The 21,620-nt window shown below is 40.1% G+C and overlaps 1 protein-coding gene across 8 annotated transcripts in view; it reads left to right on the top strand.

Moving 5' to 3' along the window:
• Positions 1 to 21,620, top strand: part of Pak1 (p21 (RAC1) activated kinase 1) — a 114,884-nt gene that overhangs the window by 42,334 nt on the left and 50,930 nt on the right. The window contains exon 1 of one of the 8 annotated variants that reach the window (XM_042280199.2): positions 13,337 to 13,717. The exons of 6 other annotated variants lie outside the window; for them this stretch is intronic. The gene's annotated coding sequence lies outside the window, so the exon portion shown is untranslated. Of the gene's footprint in view, positions 1 to 13,336; positions 13,718 to 21,620 lie in introns of those variants that run through there. One more of the 8 variants, XM_042280201.2, reaches the window with a different exon arrangement.

Raw genomic sequence — 21,620 nt, forward strand, 5'->3', positions numbered from 1 at the left:
TATTTACTATATGGCTAGCTTTTTATTATGATTCATCCTAAGGAACAAGAATATGGCTGCCTGGTGATATTTGAATGTAAAGAGGAATAAAGCTTAGTTTTAGAAATTGGGAAGTAGCATGGAAATCTATATAAGATGATGGAGTGGATTCTATTTCAAGCTGTGGTGTTATTGGGTTTATTGTCTTTTGTCAAGTGTTAAGCTTTCTGTGTCTTGTTTTTCTCATTTGTAAAGTGGAGATAATAAAGCTAATGTGTGTGTATGCGCCCGTACATTTGTGTGTATAAATGGACATGTGCTTGAGTGAGTGTGGAGGTCAGAGGTTGTTGTTGAATCTCCCTTAATTGGTGTCTATCTTAAATAGACTATCTCCCACTTAAGGTAGAGCTCTTCATTTGACTAGATTGATTGGCCAGTGAGCTCCAGGGATCTACCAGTCTCTGTCCCTCCCCAGCCTCTAGTGCTATGATTACAGATGCATATGTGGTGCTGCATTTGTGTTTTACATCAACACTTTACTGAGTCAGCTTACCAGCCCCTAAAGTGGAGTTTTTAATTTTAAAAATATATGTTCATTTATTCATTTGTGTGTGTGTGTGTGTGTGTGTGTGTGTGTGTGTGTGTGTGTGTAGTGACCTAGGTTTTATTAGTATAATATGCCTACACCACACATTTAGAACTTGAAGACCTAAGTGAGAAAGTAATGGGTGCTAAATTTCTTCTAGGGGTTGAGGCAGGAGCATTACTTGGAAGGCTACATTTCTGGCATCAGTGCTTGTGGCTGTGGTAGTGAAGGTGAAGCTGTGGAACCAATTCTGACATCTGGTGAGCTGAAGGAGCTGCAGCAATTTCTTCACTGGACTAGTTCTTCAGTGTAGCTTTGTGCTTTGTCCTGAAAGTTTAGCCTCAAGCCCTTTTCTCCATTTCTGTAGCTTGTGAGCCACCCAATATAAGTAAGTTCGTTTTCTACTTATCATCTAGACTAGTACTTAAAGAATCCTTGGCTGCTGCTTCTGGGACACATCTGACATGTTTCCTGGTTTTGTAGTAAAAGTTTTATTGAATCACAGCTACATTGTTCATTTATATATTGTCTGTGGCTACCTTTATGCTAAGAAAGTATAGTTGAGTAGTTGAGACAGAGATGATATATCCTTCAAAGCCTAAAATATTTGACCTTTTGCAAAACAATCCCCAGCTCCTGCTTTAGTGTTGTCTCTTAACAGAACACTGTTTGCTTTATCAAACAGTGAGTGTTTGGCTTGACTTCCGGTCTCTTCAGAGAATTTGGCCCTGAATTGTAATGGCTGGTTTTAGCATGGGATGTTGGTAGTATGCTACAGTTTTTTTTTTATTACCTGAGTAATATGTTATATTGTTACATATAAATATGTTATATGTATTTTATATGCATAAATATCCTGAAAGTCATTTTAAAAATAGGTGTTAATGTTTATTTTTCTGAAATTTTTTTAAAGGACTTATTGGGAGTATAAAAAATTGTAAAGTATGTTTATTAGTTACAATTCAATTATAAACCAAGCTGGCTTTGGAGATGTAATTGGCTCACTCCTTCTCTAAACCCAAGGATATTGCTAAAAGAAAAGGTTGAGAGATTCTTCAGTCCCATATCAAAAGAGCCCTCTGGTGTGGGACAGAAGGAAACCAATAAAAAGGGACCATTGTCTTCAAGATTCTAATTCTCTCCATGCTCACCCTTGATTTCTCGGAATCCTTTCTTATATATTATGTCCTCTTTATATCCAAACTTTCCATTTTGATAAAAAATAAGTTTTTCCAATAGCAATCTCTGAAGTCTCCAGAAGTAAGATGGGGCCCCAACAACAATACTACCCAATCCAGAATGATGCCATGGTAATCATCATCATCCTACACTTCTTGCTAGAATTTCAGACAATTTTACCCATTACTCTAAGACTTGCTACAGAATCTACAGTTAGTCTAACTGAGATTCAACTATCTGAGCTTTCTCACAATACCCAATAGAGATACCATCACCCCCAAAACAGCAGGAAACAATTCTAAGAAAACGTTGCCCCTTCTCCCTAAAGTTTCATATTTCTCAGGGTTATGGATGATGGTTATAGGGTTGGGGGTGGAAAAAAATATTAAACTCAGTATTCTCCTAAAAAAAAAAAAAGGGAAAAGAAGAAATGGAATGGATAGGTATAAAATATTATGATAGATTATTGTATATACTAGTAAACAAATTTAGTAAAATAGCAGCCTTAGATAATTTACACTGTAATTTGCACTGTTATGGATTCTTATATGTTGATACAAATGTAAACTATTTTTATATTTCCTGTTTAAGATAATTTGTATATTGATATAAATACAGAACTATATTTGTTATAATGTACATGTATTTCTACTCTTATTTGAAATATTTGTATATTGATACAAATGTAAATTTATATCTGTCATACTTTATGTTCTACTTCTGTTTAGGATATTCTGTATATTGATATATATTTAAGATTATTGTCATATTGCATATTGCACTGTATATTCCTACCTCTGTTATAAATATCTTGTATATAGTCACAATTTTGAAGTCATCATTCTTTACCATACATTTGCTTATAGACTGTTTACCTTGTTTATATGAAGCCTTAGTCCTTAGGTTATTTCAGTAGATAAGACATAGATTTATAGTCACCTATGCTTGTCATCTCTACAGTTACATTAGTTAGGTTATCCAGATTTACAGATACATAGGTCAGATGGACAAGTAATCTTCAAACACTTCATAGACCTAAAAAATATGGCATTTAAATAACTTAGAATTCTGTTGACGTGAGACACAATTGCTCCTGGCTGCACCATTTGATCCCGAGAGAATGTTGGGCTTCTAAGACATTTCCATTTGGAAGTTTATCTTCTTGGCACAAAATGGCCTACTGAGCAAAGAACTGCCCTTGCCTCGACTGCTGACAGTATGAATGCAGTGCTGTCCTTTCTGGATAAGCGGGACACAAGGAAAGCGACCACTGTACTCTGCCAAGACAGGGTAAGATGGTCTTTCAGAATTCCTGCTTCTAAAAATGGTCTGTCAGATACTTTAGGCCTGTAGCCAATTTGAATGCACCAATAATGCTGAGAAACATTAGGTGACTATCCAGGCTGCCAGCTGTCTCGGTCTACTCTTACAAAATTCCTGAAAGTTGCTTGCATCCATCTACCATTTCTCAGGTACCATTATGTTCCTTTATGTACCATTATGTTCTCAGGTCTTTGATGGGATTGAAGACTAACAGTTATAGTTAAAGCTTAGTATATATATAAAATATCTTAGAACATATTAATTATTAGATTCAGGTTCTTTAGGATAGGATACTTTTTGGAATGATCTTTGTAACATACCATTTACCTACACTCTAGACTTCTCTGGATTTTAGTATGTATTTCTTGCTTGATATTGTTCTCATTGATTGTAGTTCCATCTTATCTAGGTCATTTTCTGTCATTACTCCTGGACAATATTTGATAATCATTCCTTTATATATAATCTTGTATCAAGTTAGAACCTTCTTATTTAGACAAAAGGAGGAGATGTAGTGGGTAGCCATTCCAGCTTTGGTCTGGAAGTTCCAACCCCTTTTGAGGCTTTGGTAATTATCATGCCTATAAGGTGGGGCCAAGAGAGGGCCCTGAAGACCTGAGATTTGGATGCGCTGCCCTTTCTTGTTTCCTGGTCCCTGGACACTAGAGGTAGACCAAGGAGAGTTCTCCAGAGAACACCGCCAGACTGCGCTGTGTCTTTCCCAGTACCCGGAACCTACCTATCCCTTCATTTGTAAGTTATGCCACTAAATAAATCTCCCTTTTAACTATGTGGAGTGGCCTTAATAATTTCATCAATAATTAGTCCTTTCATATTTACTCTGTAATTTACAGAAATAACTTCTGTAAATCTAATGGTAATAAGAAGAATTCACAGGGGTTGGGGATTTAGCTCAGTGGTAGAGCGCTTGCCCTGGGTTCGGTCCTCAGCCCTGAAAAAAAAAAGAATAATTCACTTATGGTTAGGGACCAGTGGTGACAAACAATAATAATAACAGTAATAAGTGAGGGACAGATGGTTAATAAGAAATTGGCGTTTCTGACTACTAAGAATAATTTTTCCTCATGATTTTTCTGTATTTTGCTGTATTTTACATCAGCAGTATTTTCAGCTGTATGTAGTAGGAAACCTAACAGTAATCTGAAATGTAAAAATTAAATTTCTTTACTCGAGGAATATGATTGATGGCTGGAATGGGTTCAGATCTGCCTGCACTTGGGAAACAGGTGTTTTGTCTTTCTGTACTTCGCTGACTGGGGAGTATTTGTTTTAGGCCTTGTGCTGTGACATCTTGGGACTCCACGAAGCGTGTTTGAGGAAGGAAGAACTAAAAGAGGCAGAATGAGGCAAAGGAGGAACTAGCACCACTTCTATGTCCTGTTTTACAATGAAAAGTAACCATTTCCTGTGAATTCTTAAAAAGCTTCCTGGCCAGAACTGTGTCATAGGAGCACATTAGACCTTAAGGGAGGCTGGGAAAGTGGATAGATGCTCTTCAACTTAAAGTGAAGGGCATATGTAGCCATAAAGCCATCAAATTGTATTTTTTTATTTCAGATCTTTTTGGTGTGTGTGTGTGTGTGTGTGTGTGTGTGTGTGTGTGTGTGTGCGCGCGCGCGCGCGCACTGCTGCATACTGTGGAGGTCAGAGGACAACCTCAATTGTCAGTCCCCATTTCACTTTGTTTTGAGACATGGCCTCTCTTGTTTACTGTTGGACAGGACAGGTCACTTGGCTAGTGAGCTTCTAGGAATTCCTTTTCCTCTGTATCTCGTTTTCCCTGTTGGGGCATCCTGGGATTACAGATGTGTATGCTACTGCATCCATATTTTCTCATGTGAGTTCTGGGAATCTGAACTCAGGTTCTCAGGCTTGCAAAGCAGGAGCCATCTGCTGAGTTCCTTCCCTCCCTCTTTCCCTTTCTTCGTCTTTGCTTTTTTTTTTTTTTTTTTTTTGGGGGGGGTGGGGCAGGGCATCATGTAATCTAAAAAGTTCTCAAACTCATGTAGCCAAGGATGACTCTGAACTCCTGAGTATTGGACTTATTTACAGGCTTGCTCCACCATAAAGCCATTTTAAATAGAAAACATTGTAAATTAAAAGTACATTTAGCCAAGTGGTGGTGGCACACACCTTTAGTCCCAGCACTTGGGAGGCAGAGGCAGGGGGATCTCTGTGAGTTTGAGGCCAGCCTGGTTTACAAATCAAGTTCCAGGACAGCCGGAACTGTTACAGAATGAAACCCTTTCTTGAAAACCAAAACCAAACCAAACCAACAACAACAAAAACCTCCAAAAACATATTAATGCATCAAACTTACTGAACATAATAGATTAGCATCACAGTGCACACTGTACAATATCAGTTGTTTATTCCTGTGATCACATGTTGCCTTGGACAGCACAAGATGTCATGCTACATAATAACCTGTGAAAGATCAAAATTAAAAATGTGAAGGGCATGTTCTGATGATGCATTACTGTTTTGCCAGCTGTGGTGGAGCATGCCTGTAATCTCAGCACCTGAGGAGTGGAGGGTTGAGAGTTTAAGGTCAGCTTGGGTTACATAACAAGAACCTAGGTGGTAGTGTGAATGAAAATGGCTCCCATGGATTCATAGGGAGTGGCATTATCGAAGATGTGGTCTTGTTGAAGTAGGTGTGACCTTGTTGGAAGAAGTTTGTCACTGGGGTGGGCTTTGAGATTTCAGAAGCTCAAGCCAGACTTAGTAGCTCACTTTCTCTTCCTGCTGCCTGCTGATCCAGATGTAGAACTCTCAGCTACCTCACCAGAACCTTGCCACCATACTTCTGACCATAATGATAATGGACTAAACCTCTGAATTGTAAGCTAGCTCCAAGTAAACGTTTTCCTTTATAAGAGTTGCTGTGTACATGGTATCTATTTACAGCAGTGAAACCCTAAGACAACCTGCTTGAGGAAAAAAAAGTATTTGTAGTCTGTATCATTCCATAGTAATGCATGGTAGTGTCTGTGTTTTACTGGCGCTCCAAATTCTGGGCCGGGGGTAGAATATTAAATGAAGAGATGAAGTGTCTTTTTAACCTAGAGATGAGAAAAAGTATTAACAAGACATTTAGTAAGTCAGAATGATTCCTTGGGTAGACTTTTCTAAGGACCATAAATAGAAGTAACTGTTCTGTTTGAGGGATTCTGGGAAGCCATCATAGAGGTAATGATGATATTTCAGTTGTGCCTAAGAACAGGCCAAGTGGACAGTAATAGGTCGGAAAGCATTTTGTTGCTGCATCTTTCCTGATGGTTATAACCTCAGAGACTTTCAATTTCATTACTTGATCCTGTGATTATTGCAATAGTTTTGCAGAATTCTCCATTCCCTTATCCCTCACCTTCTGCTCTTTGGTAAGAGGGCACAAGGTGATTTCTATGACACAATGAGGAAAAAAAAAACACTTATGACATTTTTTGCACAATTCTTTCTTAGTCCAGTTTTCTTTAGGCTCTTCTTGACAAAAAATACAACCTGCTCAGTCTGTTTAATGTTACCTATATGTATGTTTTCAGGGCCCACCAATTAATGTGCTCTTCCCCAAGGAAGACTGTTTCTTCTGTTCTCAGCATTAGTTGATAGGGTTGGATTTTATATAGTAAACATGGGGTCAAAGATGAATCAGACTTTTGGATTAGTAACTTCATGAATTGAATATGAAATATTTCTCATAGCCTCAGTGAACCCTTGGTTCTCAGCTGGTAGCACTGTTTTGGGAGGTTGTGGAACCTTTAAGAGATGAGGCCTAGCTGAGATAGGTCACTAGGGGCAGGCTTACAGTTTATAGCCTGGCTCTGGTTTTAGCCTTATGATCCTCTTCCCCCCACCTCTTCAGCAAATTATACTACCAGTATGCTCTTCCACAAGGTTTACTGCTTCCTGTTTGCTGCTGCAATGTGACTGTTCTCTGAGATGTGACCAGCTGCAAGCTGACAACCAAGGCTGGAGCCCTAGCTTCCATGCCACCTGCATTTTGAAACTGTGAGCTAAAATAAGGCCTTCCTCCTCTAAGTTGCTTCTTGTCAGGTATTTGGTTGCAGCAATGAGCACATCAACATAGTAACTAAAAGAACAAAAATGCCACTTATTGCAGTAGGGAAATAACTGAAAGAGGAAGAGACTTTGGACATGGTATACCTGATGACACTGTTTTGTCTCCTGTCCTAACAGTTATTTGCTGCTGGAGAGTAAGAACTAGGTCTTGTTATCTTTGCATACATAGCAGTGTATCTGGTGTGTAGAACATATTCTTGAATGGTGGCTGAATGATGAGACTATTGTTTCCATGAATGATCAGACTATTTCCTAAACAGGTCATGCTCTTCTCTTTGGGTCCTTATAGATAGTCTCAGTACCTTTGTCTATGAAAATTCTACCTCTTCATTTATTCTGGATGGTCAGCTTTCCTTTAACATATACATGAATAATTCTAAATAATTTCTAAAGAGAAAAGTTTATCTTGGCTTAGAGTTTTGAAGTTTTGTTCCTTTTGGACCTGTGGTGAGGGAGCACACCATTCCAGGGAGTGCATTGTAGAGCAAAGCCATTCTCTTCATGGCTAGGAAGCATAAGCGAGGAAGAAAAAATGGGCTGGGATTCCATTATCTCCTTGAAGAGCACATCTCTCATGCCATTAAGAGATCCTACTAGGTCCTACCTTTTCAAAGTCTCACCACTTCCCAATAGCACCAAGCTGGGGACCAGGCCTCTAACACAGGGACCGTTGGGTAAATTCTAGATCCAAACTGTGATAAACACTCAGCCAAAATACTGCCTTTTTCATGAGGCTTTCCCTCATTCTCCAGATGTAATTTGTGTTTCCCTTCTCTGTTCTTCTTGGCTTTGTTGTTAATTTATGTAACTCTGTGACTGGCTGCTGCCAAATAGATTTTACTTTTTTCATTGGTCTCCTTTTGCTTGTTTATTTATTGATGGTTTCTTGAATCCGAGGCTGACCCCAAACCTACTGTATAGCCAGGGATGTCCTTGATGGTCCTCCTGCCTCCACCTTCCATGTGTTGGGATTATGGTTGTGTGCCACCACACAGCTTCCTGATTGCTGGGATTATAGGCGTGTGTCATCATACAAAATTTTATAATGTAGTTTTAAAGTTGGTAGCATGATGCCTCCAGTTTGTGTGGTTTTTGGTCTTGTGCTTCCATACTGCTTAAAGTATTTTGAAAGCCATTATTTATTTTATACTCTGCCTCATTTCAGAAAGTGTCCTTAGTAGGCCTTGCCATCTAATTACTCTAAGAAAGAATTGCACATTACATGGTTATTTTATACCAGAATTACCATTGTTAACTGACTTTCTCATACATTTAGTCGTGGTTTCAGAAGATTACAATTTCCATTCAGCAAATGTTGAAAATTGTTTGTGGTTGCAAAAGCAAACCAATTCAAACCCTGTGCTGTTCCAGTCATAGTAAGCACTAGGTAAGTACATAAACAGGAAAATGGAAAGCTTTGCTTTCTAAACAAAACCAATTTTTCTAATTGGCATTATTGATCGTTTGCTTTTATAATAGAGGTAGCAGGTGGTACATGCTCATATGCCTACATAGGCCAGGTGTGTGACCTAAAAGGGCCTAGCTAGGTCTAAGAAGACTTCACAGACAAAATATTGCTGTCCAAGGTCCACAGTTTATAATTTGTCAATTATTTACTTTGTAAATCAACGGGCTATATAATAAATGTAAGGAAGTTACTACACAGAACTAACTCATGTAGATTTCAGTAAGTCATATGGTAGCTTGTTGATTTAATTTCTTTTTTCAAATATATAGCCTTATCTCTAAATTCCCTTCTCCTCCTTCAGTTCTGCCTTTTCCCCTTCCTTTCTTCCTTATTTTAGAGACAGGATGTCACTCTGTATCACTGACTGGCCTCGGTCTTGCAGTGATTCACCTGTCTGTGCATCCTGAGTGCTAGAATTGTAGGTGTGCACCACCACACCTGGCATCTCTTTCCATCTTTGATCATAGCTGTTGTTAGTCTTCAGTAGTAAGTAGAGCCATTGTACTCATCAGCATGCCTCAATTCCACAAGTTTGTGCGTCAGAGGGAGCCAAGTTTTTCTTTAAAGGGTCAATAAATATTGTATTTTTTTCTTATCTTTAAAAATTAAAATGTAATTACATAATTTCCCCTTTCTTCCTACCCTTTATGGGAAGGGAGCCAGTTTCTTATATCAGTACTGAAAGTGAGAGGGGACAATGATGACATTTGATTGCCTGTGCTGGTTATCTATAAAAATAGTGTGTTTTATCAATAATTTTTCAGAATTGGCGGCTGAACAGAAGATACCTGAATTTGGTCTTTCCATACTATGTGATAGACTTTTGTTTCTTCTACTTCATTCTACATGTTTGGTTGTCTAGTATATCACTTTTTGGTCTGTTTGTATGCTTGTGGGTACTTTTGTTTTTGTTTTGTTAAGATCTCACTCTGTAGCTGTGTAGTCCTGGCTGACCTGAAACTCATACTGCTGGATTAAATTGTATCTTACCATGCCTGGCCTTCTTGTGTCTTTTTTTTTTTTTAAGATAGGGCCTTATGTAATTTCTTCATCGTTTTTAATCTCTAAAATCTAGTACATGCAAGAGCACTTGATGGACTTGGGCATAGTGCTTCAGGCATATAATCCTAGCTACTGGGAAGGTTGAGGTAGGAAAACCACAAGTTTTCGAGGCTTGCCTGAGTTACAGAGTGAATTCAAAGATAGCCTGGACAACTTAGTGTCATTCTGTCTGAAAAAGTAAGAAGACAGAAAAAAAGGAAGAAAAGTAAAAGAAGGCATAGGGGTGTATTTCATTGCTAAAAGGTTTGTCTGGCATTGGGTCTGAGAGCCCTGAGTTCATTTCCCAGTACTGCAGAGAGACAAAAAAGAGTTCATTATGACTGTTTAATAAATATATCAAAAAACTGCATAATTAATATTTTTGTAGATTTGCAGATGGTAATGACTAGAAGAGAAAGCCACTGTGCTAAATGACAGACTGAATAGATGCCCTGAAGCTGACAAGACGAAATTTAAGAGAAAGACTGTTAAATTCTGCATTTAAGTCTCAACGAATTGGGCTGAAGGAGACTTAACATGATGCTATTCTTATGAGAATGGTGGTTTGAGCTACCTAAGTTCAATGTCATCCAAAGGCATTGCAGTGGCTAACACTTCAATGTAGCTTTTGAATTATTAGAAGTACTAAGTATAGTTAAAGGAGGTAATAGTAGATTGTATTTAAGAGTAATTCCTTGGGGTTTTTGCAAACAGCTCTGTGTTTAGTGGAAGTTGCCCTAGAATGCCACCACTCAAAGTATAGTTTGCACTTTTGACAGTCTGTAGTGAGATAAGTAGAGAAATTGAGAGGTATTTAGATACTTACAGCAATTGACAGCCATTTTCTGTCTAATGAGTTTTGTTTAAAAAAAAAGTGCACATCTTATCCATGTCTTTGTTTTTTCTTAGTATTTTTTCTCTTATAATCATTTTCAGTGCAGTTACAGATTTATTAAAAAATTGAGCAGAATATTCATTGAGCCCTCTCCAGCTTTTAGTTTCCTTTATTATGAGAATTTTACAATACAATTGGTTGAACCAGTATTGAATACATTATTATTGACTGAAGTCTGTAGTTTGAATTAGTTTGCTCTTTCTGTTGTATAGTTTTGTAGGTTTTGAAAAATGCATAATACCATGTATTTATTATTACAGTAGTGTGAGACTCTTTACTCTAAAAATGTCCAATGCTTTACTTATGTATTTGTTAAGCTTTCTCTTCCCACACTTTTACTGTTTTTGTAGTTTGCCTTTTCTAGGATATCAAGTAGTTGGAATCATGCAGTGCTTTTTCTGAATGGCTTCTTTCACTTAGCAACCTGCGTTTAAGGTTTTTCCATGTCCATTTGTAGCTTGATAGTTTCCTTTTTGCGTATGCTATTGTATGGACTTATCATAGTTTACTCATTTAGTAAGAATGTCTTGATTGTTTCCAGTTTGGGGCTCTTGTATGAACTAGGGAGACTTTTTTTGGGTGGGCTGCAATCAATTTTCATTTGGGTAAATACCTAACTGTTCAATTGCTGAATTGCTTAGTAAGTCTATATTTAGCTTTGTAAGAAACTGCCAAGTTGTCTTCTAAAATAATTGACCATTTTGTATTTGAGCAGCAATAAGAGTTGCTGTTGTTTCACATCATCTTCAGCATTGTCAGTATTTGTGACTTTAGTATTGTCTTAGGTAGGAATTAACAGTAGTATCACATCATTGTTTAAATTTGCAGTTCCCTAATGACTTACTATGTTGAGTATCTTTTTGTATGATTGTTGTCTTTGGTAAACCTTTTGTTCAGATCTTTTGCCTCTACCTGCTTTTTAAGATAGGGTCTTACCATGTAGCCTGGAACTCATTGTGCTGGAACTCATGATCCCCTGCTTCAGCTTCCTAAGTACTCTACCAGTATGCAAATAACCCCAGCCATTGTGTTCTCATTTATTGATTTTTTTTTTATCTATATACCTATTTATTTGTTTGTTTATTTTGTGGTGTGGTATGCACATGTCATGTCATGCATGTGGAAGTCAGAGGACAGTTTTGTGGAGTCAGTTCTCTCTTTCTACATTTAAGTAGGTTCTGGGGATTGAACTTTGGTCATCAGGCTTCTGAAGCCAGTGTTTTTACCCACTGAGGCATCTCACTGGTGCTAAAATATTGCCAGTGCCACCTTAGCTCCATAGTTGGTGGATCTCCACCCCACTCACCCCTCATCGTGCGATCGAACCTAAGGCCTTGTGCATTTCAGTCAAGTGTTTTAATGTTGAGCTACAGTCCCCAGCTGCTCCCCCAATTTTTTTAATTGAATTGTTTTCTTACTGCTAAATTTAAAGATTTCCTTGTGTATTTTGGGTACAAATCCTTTATATACTTTGAATATGTACATAAAGTACATTGTGTACATATACTTTGCAAATGTCTTTTTCTTGTCTGTGTCTTGTCTTTTCATTTTTGTTTTGTTTTGTTTTTGATATTCAAGACAGGGTTTCTCTGTGTAGCTTTGGAGCCTTTCCTGGAACTCATTCTGTAGCCCAGGCTGGCCTTGAACTCACAGAGATCTACCTGCCTCTGCCTCCTGAGTGCTGGGATTAAAGGCATGTGTCACTGCTGCCCAGTGTCTTTTCATTTTTTAACATTGTTTTTTGAAGAACAGTTTCATGTTTCAATCAAGTTCAACTTGTGTAGTGTTTCTTAAATGGATTGTGTCTTTGATGATGCATCTAAAAAACCATTGCTAAATCAAGATCAAGTGTTGTGGAATATTAGTTTAAGATGTATTACATTTGTTTATGCTGTGGAATATTTGTTTAATGATGCAATGATGTGTTGTAGTCTTTTATGTTGCCTAAAACACCTGATTGGTCTAATTAAGAGCTGAATGGCCAATAGGTAAGCAGGTGAGAGAAATAGGTGGGGCAGCCAGGCAGAGAGAATAAATAGAGGAGAAATCTAGGGAGACAAAATATTAAAGTTAAAGAGAAATGGGATAATTTAAGTTAGAAAAGCTGGCTAGAAACAAGCCAAGCTAAGGCCGGGCATTCATAAGTAAGCATAAGTCTCCATGTATTTATTTGGGAGCTGGGTTGTGGGCCCCCAAAGGGCAAAAATCAAACAACTACAGTCAAGATTTTCTACTGCATTATACTATAGACATTTTTATAGTCTTGAATTTAGATCTATGATCCATTTTGAATTGTGTGTGTGTGTGTGCGTGTGTGTGTGTGTGTGTGTGTGTGTGAAAACTATAAAGACCATGTCAGATTCTTTCTCTTTTTCTCTCCTTTTCTGTCATTCATCCTATATACATTAGAATGGACAGAGTATGAAGGTGAATGACCATCTTGAAACTACTTTAAGTCTGGGCAGTGATTACATAACTATAATTCCAGCACTTAGGAGGCTGAGACAGAATTATCAGGAGTTCAGGGTCCTCCTAGGGTCCATAAATGAGTTCTAAACCAGCCTGGGTTGACACATTGTTTCATAGAACTAAACCAAATTAAACAAACAAACAAAATGTAACAACAACAAAGAATCTGATTTGAGGAGGTCTAGGAAAGACTCCCTCAGTACCTGACTGCAAACTAAAGCACCGAGGACCTCTGGTTTTCTTCTTGACTCTGGTGCACAGGAGGACTCTGGCGGCTCCAGAAGACCTGCCTGGCACCTCTTGTTGGAGCCTGAGTTGGGAGAACAGCAGAGACAACCAGAACGGTGGGAATGTAGCTGTTTCCCGCCCCTCAGCGCCTCTTCAGAAAGAAGGGGGCGGGATGAGTGCTCTCCCCGCCCCTTCCCCTCCCTTTCTCTGTTCCTCCCTCCCTCCCCGCCCCTTCACTGAGCCACTCTGTCTTTGCTGCCGCCCTACGAGGGCTTGAGTGTGCTGCTCCTCGGGAGCTGGGTAGCTGCGCCGCTGCGCCGGCCGAATCCAGCTTGTCGGGCTGGTTCAGCCTGGGCTTTGTCCCAACTGCTGAGCAGGGAAAGGTGCGGCTCTGCGACAGATACACAAGATCATCAGAGATGCTGGGCCCCATACTCCCCGCCAGGTAATGCTGGCCTTTCCTGGGCCTGGTATAGCTAGGCTTAGCAAGGGTAGGAGGAGGGGGTGTCTTGCTGCCCTCCGGGGTAGAATGGGAAGAACATTACATTCCACTTACCTTAAGGGACTCTTAATGAGGGAAGGGGCCTGAGGGTGGAACCTTGAGATAAGCCCATTCAGAGCTAGGCCTGTGCTGGAATTAGAGATCTGGCTAGGGAAGGTTATGAAGGGGAAGCTGGATTTTTGGGGAACTGTGAGCCTCAGGGGCCCCCTCTCCTTTGTAAGCATGCTTCTGCTTGATGGCCTGGGCGATGCTTTTCTGTTGCCTTGGTTTAGCTGCCAGCTTCCTGGGACCAGAGGTACTGTTCCCTGGTGGGGATGCAGGGAAGATAGGAGCCCCCTGGAGCTGCTCCTGCTTAGGCAGCAGCCTCTGGGAGCCTCAGTTTCCTTATTTGTGGAGAAGGGTTTAACGTTGTTTGTAACTGTGGCTTCCCTAGGCTGCCAGGTTACCTTGCAAAGGTGAGCTAGATAGAGACAGGAGCCAGCCTTCTGTGTATATTTTGCCGGTCTGTTCAGAGCCAGTGACTTCAGGGCAAGACAGGCTGAAATGCTGATGCTCATGTTGGGGGCAAGTGTAGGTGTGCTGACTGTAAGGTGGGGTTGAGAGGAAACAGGTGAGAGTCTGTTACTGTTTTTCTCTGAACTGGTCAATTCTTTGGTACTTAGACCGTTGCTGTAAACTAGGCTGTCTTCTCTGGAGCCCTGTTGTTGATCTACTAAGTAAATGACAGAGCTTGAGATTGTGTAATGTCTTAATCACTGTAATTCCTCATTGTTTGGCACCAAGAAATACAAATACTAACGTACCTTGATTATTTTAGACCTTCTTTCTCATTTCAGTTTCAAAAAAGCTATGCATTTCCTCTGGCAGACCTTCCTCTCCTTCCTCCTCCTGGTCCTTTTTCCTTGCCTGCCCCTCACCCGTTTTTCCACCTCACTGTTTTCCTTTCTTCCTTTCCTTGTCCTCATGCTTTCCACTTCTTGTCTCTTCCCCCTGCATAACCAGTTGTTTTTGTTTTTTGTCTTTTCTTTTCTCCCCTGGATCCTCTCCCTCCTGGTTAGGCTCTCTTCTTTTCCTTTAGAATCTTTGATTGTGCTTTCTCACTGGGAGTAGGTTGCTGGTTTGGGACCTTTGCTGTGATGTTTGTAAGGTCCAAGCATTCTAGTGTCCTTGTTTTTCCCTTAAACTCTATTTTCTGTAAGTGCCAAGCTCTCTCCTCACTGCCCTCAAGCTGTGTTTGGTGCCTCCCAATACGCAATCGTTCTTCCTGGTTCTGTCCCCCATCTTTTCCCTTTAGCCATGGCAGAACGTGGGCCGTAGGGAAAAGCACAGTAGAAAGTCAAGAGCTTGAAGGCTGGAGCTGGAGAACAAGTACAAATACAGCTAGATAAGAAACTTGACCTAGAGTCCCTCATTTAGATGAGGGGCCGGGGATAGCCAGTTACCAGTTGGCAGCCCAGAGGTCTGCTGATTGGAAGAAAAGGAGGTTGTTGACGTGTGTGTGTGTGTGTGTGTGTGTGTGTGTGTGTGTGTGTGTGTGTGAGAGAGAGAGAGAGAGAGAGAGAGAGAGAGAGAGAGAGAGAGGGAGAGGGAGAGAGGGAGAGGAACAGATAGCGCAGTGGGAGGAAGAGGAGAAGGTGGAGTCTTGGGGCAAGAGAGTGTTCTTTTGAAGAGGAAGGTGGCTTTGACATCAAGATAGTGGTTATTTAGGGTGTGGAGGGAAAGGTTATAGGATGTGTAACAGGATCATATAGGCTAATTCTTTTCTCTTCTGACTTAGGGCTCTTCAGAGTGGTTTATTTTTGCTCTGTATTTTCCCCCCCTTGGACAGGGCCTTAAAGTGGGAGAATAAGAGGGGAACAGAGATGAGAATGACAGGGTTATTGTTTCATCAACACTATCTAGAAAATGCAATGTGTGTGTGTGTATGTGTGTGTGTGTGTATGCACATATATACAAAAGATTTCAATGTGGTTTCCATCCATTATTAATTGTTCTTTCTGGCTGGTGAGATGGTTCAGCAGGTAAGGGTGCTTGCCGCCAAGCGTGATGACCTGAGTTCTATTCCCAGGTCCCATGTGGTGGAAGGGGAGAACCAGCTCGTACAAGTCGTCTAGATACTTGAGCCATGGCATGCACTCACCACTACCCCAGCACACACACATAAATAAACAGATGTGATTTTAAGAAGAATTTTTTTCTCAGTCATCTCTATCATGTTAGTTAGGGTGTTGGTTGCTGGGTAAAACTGTGGGATTTAGATTCATTTGCTGCCTTCCGTTGCAGGTAAGGGACGTGGACCCTCATGTGGTAGTGTAGAGGGAAGCACAGGGAGCTATGATGATGCAGTGGAGGAAGACTAAGGTGCAACAGATCAGTGGCAGGGCTGGATTGTAAACTCAAGTCTTCTATAATGGTGATAGGAATTTGCTTAGACCGTGTTATCTCGTGACATTATGTGCATGTGGTGTATAAAGAGTTTTCTTGTTTTTTCTGTCTTTGGGACTAGAGTGTAGATATTACTGACATAGAAAATGAATTTACATGTGGTAGGATTGTGCCATGGCAAAACAAATTCTCAGTACCTTGGAAGGAAACAAACTTTGTCCCTGTTCATTGCTGGCTCCAGGCCATTTAAGTGACTCGCTGCTGAGTACCCTTCCCCTTTGTCTTCCCCGTTTTCTTCAATTCAATTTCTGGCACAAGATAGAGTCCGGAGACCAGATAGGTAGATGTTACATCACTCACTCGTGTAAACTAGAACTGTAACACCGTGTAGGGTTGATGAGGCTCTAATGAAGCAATGAGTGCAGGAGAAGATTCTGTGCCATGATAGACCCATATTATTTCTGTTGTTCCTGGATGCACTCTTAAAACACTGAGAAGATGCTCAGATTCTGTAGCCCAGAAGCCTAAGGATGCCACTGAGTAGTCTCACATTTGAGTCTCATTCTTGGTGAATACAAGAAAAAGAGGGAATACATAGAAAAGGCTTTCAGGATTGATAGTTGAACTCCATGCTCAAAATGGAGGCCAACTGGTAATCAGGTCCTTTATTTAGATCAGAGAGATGGTAGGAGGCCCATATAAAAGATTGTATTTTTAGTGACTCTTTGTGATAAGCAAATTCTTTATTTTAGTAATTACTGGTTATTTGCTTGTTAATCTAAGTTTCATATATAAAGTGAATTTTATATTTTCAGTATTAATACTGAAAAGTTTATTGTAAAGCTTAAATGTATTTTTTTATTAAGAAAAATAAAAAATACAGGGCTGGAGAGATGGCACAGTAATTAAACACATTGGCTTATCTTCCAAAAGATCTGAGTTCAATTCCTAGCACCCACATGGCAGCTCACAACTGTCTGTAACTCCAGTTCCAGGGGATCTGGCATCCTCATGCAGATATACTTGCAGGCAAAACACCAATGCACATCAAAATAAATAAATTTTTAAAAATAAAAATTACGCCGGGCGGTGGTGGCGCACGCCTTTAATCCCAGCACTCGGGAGGCTGAGGCAGGCGGATCTCTGTGAGTTCGAAGCCAGCCTGGACTACAGAGTTAGTTTCAGGAAAGGTGCAGAGCTACATAGAGAAACCCTGTCTTGAAAAACCAAAAAATAAAAAATAAAAATAAATAAAAATTACACAGTTGATAATAGTTATTCATATCCTGCAAAAATAAACTCTAAAGTCACCTCTTAAGAAAGTCTTCCTTGACCGTTAGGGCCTCTCTTCTGGATCTGTGCAGCATGCATTCAATGGTGGTACTTGTCCTTGCATTGCTATGTTAATTTTGCACATTCTCCTCCCATTAGACTGCATTCATTTGAGCGCAGAGTCAGAGTCAGAGTCTAGTACATCTAAAAGTCAGCTAAGTACCTGTTAGTTACTATGTATATGTTAGTAAATAACATATTTAGTTGCTACTGATTATTAAGGAGATGTATACTAAATGAATATAATTAAAATTTGTGATAGTTGCTGTGATAACCAAGAATACCGTTTGGTCATGTTAACTTTAATAGTCTGTGACTCTCTGCAATTTTTACCAGTACCTGCAACTTACCAGAAGTGTAGGTAGAATTGACTGCCTGATAAAGTTATTAATCTGACAGAGAGCTGTTTGGTTAAAAGGTAAAACTTGGGTGTCATGAACAATAAGAGTGTTTATGTAAGGCTTTTGGGCTTAGTGATGTCGTCTTTTGGAGAGTGTTATGTATGAATAAAGGGCCTGGAGTCTTGGACATGTGAAAGATACGGAAGGGAGAAGAGAGGGGAGAAGAGAGGGCAGAAAGATAGAAGGGAAAGAGAATCCAAGAAAGTAGAGTATTTAAAAGAGAACTGAGGTTAATTATATTGACTGCTGATGAGAAGTTGAGCAAGGATGGGACAGAAAAATGATCATTTGATTTTTCAAGATGGAAATGATTGGCAATCTTGACAAGGATACTTTTGGTGAAATAGGAAGGATGCCACTTGGCACAAAAGGGAAGGTAGTAGAGATAGTGCTTTAATATAAATAGACAGTTCTTTAATTCTTTTGAGAAGCTCTGCTTCTGAGGGCAAGCAGAAACACAAGTGGTGTTTGGAGGAGGATGTTGGTGTCAGGAGAGCATGTGCGCACACGTAGGATGCTGTATGGTTTTGTATATGTAGCCATGAGTAGTGTTTGTATATGTAACCATGAGTTCTTACCTTGATTTTTGTAACTTCTTAATGGTTTCTCCTTTATTCTCCCTGTAATCTGTTCTACTCTGACTAGATTATACATCAGATCACTGCTTTAAAACCCAGTGCTTTCCTCCAGTTGCTGTACTATCCAGATTCTTATTGTGGCTTATGAGGCCCTGCACAATCTGACTATATCGCTGATCTTACTGTTTCTCTGCCTCTGTCTCCATCTCCCCGCTCTTTCTGTCTGGTGTTGGGGCCCAAACCCAGGGCTGTGAACAAACTAGGCAATCACTCCATCACAGAATTTGTAGCCTTAATCACTCAATTTCAGTGTCTTGACCTATTTTTTTCTTATTTATTAATTAAACTTTAATCTTGTTGGTCCTTTTGCTGTTTTGGTGCCCAGTATATATAGTTCCATATTCTATATTTGTATTTATGGTTCTATCTGCTTAGAATGGTCGTCTTCTGGGTGTTACTAAAACCTGTCATCTCATTTCTTTCTCTCTCTTTTCCTTCCTTCTTCCCTCCCTCCCTCCTTCCCTCCCTCCCTCCCTCCCTCCCTCCCTCCCTCCCTCCCTCCCTTCCTCCCTTCCTCCCTTTCTCCCTTCCTCCCTTCCTCATTCATTTATTCATTCATTCCTCCCCCTCCCCAACAGAGCTTCTCTGAGTAGCTCTGACTGTCCTGGAACTACCCTGTAGACCAGGGTGGTCTTGAACTCAGAGATCCACCTGCCTCTGCCTCCTGAGTGCTGGAATTAAAATCCTGTACCACCACCACCTGGCTGTCATCTCATTTCTTAACCATTGAGCCATTCAAGGCTTAAGTGTTTCTTCCTCAACAATTCTGTCCTGACCAACCCTGCCCCCATACACGCACATTTATACTTGGCACTGTTTTATTGAATTGCTTATTTTTTGTCTGCATTTCTTACTAGACACATAATTTCCACGAACATAGGAATTTTGTTTTACCTAACTAGATTAGTACCAATACATTGTAAATGCAAAATCAATTATTTGTTACATAACAGCATATCAAATGACTGACTATATCATACAGAAAGCTTGGTATAATTGAAAGGTCATTCTAGGGAAAAAGTCTGGCAAGTAAAGAGTATATGGAAAAGAAAATCATTTTTGAGGGAAGGAATGACATCATGACTTCAGTGTAACTGGAAGCAAGAAGAATATGGTTGCATGTGTAAGGAGGCATGTAGTTTTGGGGGTGGAAAATAGTTTTCCTGTGGAGATTTCTGTTTTATTAAAAATAAGATCATCCACTTAGAGAGGAGTGGGGAATCATATAGTGTCATACAGGAAAATAATCATAACTTTGAAATGAAAGCAGCTAACCAGATTTTATAGTGTTCTTAGACATTGCTACTTCAGTCTAGAGACGTTTGGGAGAGAGTTGAATTCAACTATCTGAACTGGAATTTTGGAAAGGGAGGGAAAGGCAGGCAGGTAGGGGTGTGTGTGTGCGTGTGTGTGTGCGCGTGCGTGTGTGTGTGTGTGTGTGTGTGTGTGTGTGTGCGTGTGTGTGTGTGTGTGTCTAAGTACATAAGTACAGGGCAAGACTAAGTGAAGTCAGTCTTACTCTCAAGTCTTTTCCATTTCCACATCTTTGTTGCCTTTCGTATTCCTCTTAACTTTGGGAAGCCTCTCAGTATAGCACTGTGTCTCAAATTATAATTAGTGTCTAAAGAATACTTTTAAGAGAATCAAAATAATTAAGAAATTAGTCATGCCCATGTCAGTATTTAATTTAGTAAGCTTAGGTATATTATATACCCTGATAGGTTTCAGATTCCCTTTGGTTTGGAATTGGCTGACCCTTCAGAAGCCTTCCAGTTTCTGTATGTTTTCCACCAAGCCAGATTGCCTTAGGAAGTGGGCTGTTGCTCATTACCTGAGGTATTCCATGGCTGTGCTGGGTAGAGGCCTAGAGACAAAGAGATTCATCATAGTTTTGTCCTTCGAGTCGTTCCTTGCCTAGTGACCACAAGCAGTGCAGGTGAAACTTCGACATTGCTTCATCAAAGTATGTATAAAATGCAATTAAAGTTTGAGGGAAGAGGCAAGTTTCTTAGAGGAAGTGAGTTCAGTTATTCCTTGAGGAATGAGCAGGAGTTTGCTAGGCAGACTCACTGAGACATCTTAGCAGATAGAACACAGCATAGGTAAAGGTGGGGACATGAAAATGTATTGATAGAAGGATGGGTTTGGGGAATGGTATAGGTGAAACTGGAAAATGGATGAGGAAGAAACAGGTGTATTTGTGGGACATCTTTTTGTGCCAGGCAGCTGCGAGGCACCGTCTCTTTTAAACAGCTTCTGTGTTTTAGTTCTGAACTCTGAACTAGGTAGTCTTGTTTGTATTTTACTCAAGAGTTGGTGGTGGCAGAGGGTCAGAAATTCAAGTAGCTTTCCTAACAGCTCAAAAGCACCTACAGTTTTCTTCCTGCTGCCCAGCAGTTGCTGTCTTGTTGCCGTACTAGAGCAAGTGGCTGGCGGAAGGCCGCAGAGGGGGAGTGCCTCTGACGCATTAAAGGACATCCCTCAGCAAATTCACGGCTGCGGCATTCCAGGGTCCTGCCAAAGCAAACCTCTTGGCACGATTTAATTAAAGATCAGATTCTAATAAGCAGGCACCAAGGGCATACAGTATTCCTCAGGCCTGCGTGTTGGCCATGCCAGTGTGCAGCTGCTCTGGGTTGTTCAAAGTTAGAAATGTAGTTAGTGTGTGGAGTAGGCTTTATTTCTTCTTCCTGTCCTTCCTTCATTTTGTTGAATAATTTATTGTAAACACCTAACAATTTTTCTTTTTCTTTTTTGCACAGTGGTAGGAATTGAACTCAGCACTTTCATGCTATTCTGCTACTGAGCAACATCTCGCCACCCTCCTTTTTTATTTTAAATTATGATCTGAGGGATTATCTGGGAAATATATTAGAAGATGGGCAAGATGTCTCAGTGGGGAAAGGCCCTTCTCGAGCTGATGCTGCTCTGGGTTTAATTCCCAGAGTTTAATTTCACATGGTGAAAGAGAGAACTGACTCCTACACCTTCCCTCGGACCTCCCCACGCATACAGTGCATGAGCATGCGAACACATAATAAATAAATGTGATGAAGTTGTTTTAAAAGTTAAAGCGAATTAGACGTTGTG

Source organism: Peromyscus maniculatus, chromosome 1 (genome assembly GCF_049852395.1).
Source record: "Peromyscus maniculatus bairdii isolate BWxNUB_F1_BW_parent chromosome 1, HU_Pman_BW_mat_3.1, whole genome shotgun sequence".
NCBI lineage: Eukaryota > Metazoa > Chordata > Mammalia > Rodentia > Cricetidae > Peromyscus > Peromyscus maniculatus.